This window comes from Sinocyclocheilus rhinocerous, unplaced genomic scaffold (genome assembly GCF_001515625.1).
Source record: "Sinocyclocheilus rhinocerous isolate Xijiao unplaced genomic scaffold, SAMN03320098_v1.1 scaffold928, whole genome shotgun sequence".
Taxonomy (NCBI): domain Eukaryota; kingdom Metazoa; phylum Chordata; class Actinopteri; order Cypriniformes; family Cyprinidae; genus Sinocyclocheilus; species Sinocyclocheilus rhinocerous.
The window spans coordinates 14,634-19,252 of record NW_015650000.1 but is presented as its reverse complement, the minus strand read 5'-3'; the positions used below and the strand labels follow the sequence as shown (position 1 = coordinate 19,252).

At 36.7% G+C, this 4,619-nt stretch overlaps 1 protein-coding gene across 3 annotated transcripts in view; it reads right to left on the bottom strand.

The window, feature by feature from the left end:
• The window catches only part of LOC107711130 (prolactin receptor-like), a 43,384-nt gene extending 40,552 nt beyond the window's left edge, over positions 1 to 2,832 (bottom strand). For all 3 annotated transcript variants that reach the window (XR_001636668.1, XR_001636669.1, XM_016516076.1), the window contains exon 1: positions 2,714 to 2,832. The gene's annotated coding sequence lies outside the window, so the exon portion shown is untranslated. The remainder of the gene's footprint in view (positions 1 to 2,713) is intronic.
• Between the last annotated feature and the right edge of the window lie 1,787 nt (positions 2,833 to 4,619).

Below are 4,619 nucleotides of genomic sequence, written 5' to 3'. Positions count from 1 at the left end.
ATTTATTTGTAAATGAGCCTGAGTACTTTCTGTACATTTTGTATTTTTGTTTTGCATATTCACGTGTAAATAAAAGAGAAGTAATTATGTACATTGTTATTTTTTTAATGCAGCTTATAATTTTTTCACAAAAAATTCTTCTATACGTTTTTTTACACATTAAAACAAATTGTTCTATACATTACTGAAAGTACTTTTTACAACTATTTACAACATAGCTTAGGTTGAACATCAGAAAAAAACTAATTTCGAGCCCAGCCCTGCCTCCATGTGTTCTGGGGTCTTCAGGAGGTGACACTCTTGGTGAATGGCCAGCACCTACTCAGCGACTCGGAGGACAATGCGGTGATAGTGGAACGAGGCATGTTTTGTGTGCACTGGGAATCATATTTTTTCAAATAAAGCCAAGGTAATGTAAGGAAATTAACTCTTTTGAGAGGGGAATCGAATCTGAAGATTCTTTGTTTTGGTGATTTCAAATATCAACATTGGCTACCAGAAATCGCTTACTCTGCCTTTAAGGGGTAGAAATGGGATTGGGCCTATATGTCAGTAAAACACTCTCCTGTCCCACCAGCCGTTTTACTGTGCTCACGGCGCACACTCTTCAACAGTACACAAATATGTGGCGCACGCTCTATATCACTTCATCATAAATAACCCGCACAAGAAACCATGAGCATAAATAGCTAGTTCTGTCGTCAGCTAATTTATGAAATTACCAAAAAGGTGATTAAAGCTGCAAACTGTGCATGTATGTATACGCAGCACACAAGAACGTCTCTCAAATGCATGTACTAAAATATATTCTGCAATTCGAGATCACAATATAAGGCACAAGCTGATATGTATTTTTTATTTGTAATTTAATGCACAAATAAATGTGAGCACAGTGCACATACTAGAAAATATGCGAAAATTAAACCATTTTGTATATATATTCTGGCATTTATGTCTACTGTTGACTTCCGGCCTTTTCCACATTTTTATCACTATCTGCATGTCTCATCCATGAGTATGCAATGTTGGAGAGCAAGCATTTGGGAGTTTTGAGAAGCTGAATGAGCAATAAAGCTATAGTGAGCCCTTTATTAAAATACCTGGAGGTGAGGAATAATAAAAAAAAATGGTCATATTCACTCAGTATTACTTGATCTAATTCACAAATATCTCAATTACAGTTAAGTAGACATTAATTGTACTCAGCTGTGTTTTAGGCACTAAAACAGTCCAGTAGATTATAGTCAAACACATTTTTATGTTGAAATAATGAAGATTTCTGTGCCACCCCAGACTGGTTGCTGGACCCTCCCTGGCCACGCCTATGAAAACATCCTGGCTCCGCCACTGTCACGAAGGGCTTGTGTAGTTTGCGTGTCGGTTGTTGCTTCTAAAAAACTGGATGGAATATTGCGCCTCAGGCCGAGAGCCGACAGAGAGCGAGATTAGCACAACAGGTTATTCACACACACTGAACACACGCGGGCTTCTGAAGCTTTATTAGTGTCGACTTTTCATAGAATGATAATGAAATTTACCTGATGGCTTTATTAGCTTTACTACAAAACATGATTTGACCGATAAATACATGCTTTCGCGTTTTCGAGGACATTAATACGTTCCTTAATATGAGATCTTATGAGGCTTTCCTTCAACACAAATACAGATATAACGACCGAACACATCTGTCGAAGCTATTCAGATACTGTACATCGACTGTCAAGAATAAACGGGATGCGTTATGTTTTAGATTAATTATGTATTCTGTGCCTGGTAATGCCGGATATTTATTTGGGATTACACTCGTATTGTATAGCGTGAAAATACTCTTAATTTTCACACTAATTTTCAACTTTTAGAGGTCAAATGAGACGCGCAGTAAACACGGATTCAGTCTCGTTAAGCGAATCGGTGCGTCGGATGAATTCCAAGTGGAAACGCGTCTCTTAACAGATTTGCTTTTCTCAGCTCGAAGGTAAACATAAAGCAATAACAGACTAGACTTGTGCCGGTATTCGGTAATGCGATATATCACGGTAATGAATATACACGATATTGTTATCGTGGTCACTTCTAAATACCGTGAATAATTATATATTACAAATTATTTAGAATTTTGAATGCATTTTAAGAATACTTTTCCCATCAATTGGTCAAAAAATGTAGCTATTGCTTATTGAGAATGTTAATGTTTTAACTAAGGTTAACTAATGAGGTCTTATTGTAAAGTGATACCTATTGGTCTTTATAGTTCTTTTGCACTTTAATCTGTGTAAAACTTTTAACTTTATACATTTTTCTGTATTGCTTTATTGCATTTAAATGTTCAGTTATTTTTGTTATAAGAAAAATGTTATTAAACCTGTTATACTGTATTATGACAGCACTTTTATTTCAACTAAATTGCAATATCGTGATAATACCGTATACCGTGATAAAAGCATTATCAATTAATCGCAACATGATAATTTGATACCGGCATATCCCTATAACAGACTAACACCCAATTGAATATTAATTGAAAACACCCGTCTGTCAAACTGACATCTGTTCAAGTGAAACAAAAAGTATAAACACCACTTTTATACGTGACTTATAGCGCGCTCAACATCAATCCAAACAAATAAACGCAGAAATTTTGCCTATAAGTGTCATTAAGTGTCTCAGCTCTTCTGTTCAAATGTTAAAGCCCATTATTGGAAAGATGCCTTACCTTCTCACAAATCTTGGAAAACGTTCCTGATTTGCCTAGAAACCATTAAAGCAGCCACGATCCTCATACGAACCACGGCCGTTCGCGACAGGAACGGCGGCAGCAGCAGCAAGACGCCCGGCTCCGTAATTCCTTCAGATGTTCGGGAATCAGATGTTCAGCAGCAGACGCCCGGCTCCGTGTTTCCTTCGGATGTTCGGGAATCAGACTCCGGAGCTGCGTTCGCTACTTGTATATTGCGCGCACTTCGTGCCAAAATCAAACGACCGACCGACCGATCGAACGTCTATCTGAACGTCTTGAGCTTTGAGCGTCTTACACTGCGGGTGACCCAGCTGACGACCTGACGCGACGTCAGCGCGACAGTTGCTCTTACATTTAAGGTAAAAACTTTCAATGTTCTCATGAACTGCTAGAATCTGTGAGTAGATGTTTAATGAGGTTATGAAATATAAACATGTTCAGTTTTCATAAGAGCTGATGTTTGCATTTACAGAGATGTCTATTGATCAAAGATGAATATATCCTCCTGAGACCCAGACTGATGTCTGATCTACTGTAGAGTAGACATACACACTATATATATACACAGTTGAAGTCAAAAGTTTACATACACCTTGCATAATCTGCGAAAGTGAAATATCTTATCCAAAATAATAGGGATCATACAAAATGCTTGTTGTTTGTCCGTGGCCGATTCAGGGATGGAATGATAACTATATAGCGCTCACACATAAAATAACATTCTGTTTATTAGAATCACTCTCTGCAGTTTTCACAATTGCTACATTTGTAAGGAAGGCTATCTTACAATCTTAGGGTATCATGAAGTAGATATCATAGGCTATATGTCTGATATAAATGTCAATGTATCTTATATAAATGGTCAGCATATTTTATGTACTATATTTGATTTTTATATATAGGCGTATACAAAGCAGATAGGATACTATAGTTGCAGATTTCGCTGCATTTGAATGTATGGTAATATTTCTATTAAATATGAAACATTCTGAAATTAGATGTCTGTTCCTGAAACTTTAGTCTTAATGGGAGATGGAGAAAAATTATGTGGAATATCTTTTGTGTTAGTTACGTTGCAATATTGGAAATATTTCTGTTTTGAACAATGAAAGCGAGCCAATTGATCACACAAGCAACGTGAAAATTTTGCGCAAGAGTTATGCAGAGTTATTAACCTCAGTCAATATTCAGAAGTGAACGTAAAAAAAGTAAAAACTGACGGAATCTGACACTGCATTAACGGCACACATTCTCTCAGAGATGACGAGAGACGAATACATAAGCTTCAACATATGCTGATAACAGTATAACTGTCTTAAATTATTCCCTTAATATTTTTTCTTGTGGCCCATACATAGTAGGCTATGGGCATTTCAATATGATTTGATATTCACATCAGTGCACATATAGGCTATCACATGCGCAATGTTTGGTGGGTGAACACAATAGATTGTACTTCGGAGTTCGGACTATTTAAATTGAGTTGTGTTACTTTTTATATGTTTGGTTGGCTTATTTTATTTTGATAATGATGTCAAGTGCTTGCACTGATGTGTGCGCGCAATTGAGGTGCCTACGCGATCACTTGAATTTGTTCCGTATGACAGCAGAAACAAAGAGAAGTCTGAGACATCACTATGAAACTATAAAGGGTCTACTTTTATTTGTGTACAGCCACAATAACAAAACACTATGCTTTTCAGAATAAAGAAAACAAACAGATGTCGCTTTCTGCCGTAGCCTATTGATTTCCTTTCCGAACTTGTTGAGCATTAGAAAAATGGACAGAAAGGGGCATATAAAACTTGTCGCAGTTTTTCTTTCGTTTTGTTAATCTGTGAATTATTTAGGCTTAGTCAAGTATATTTTGTGAAAAGGGCTA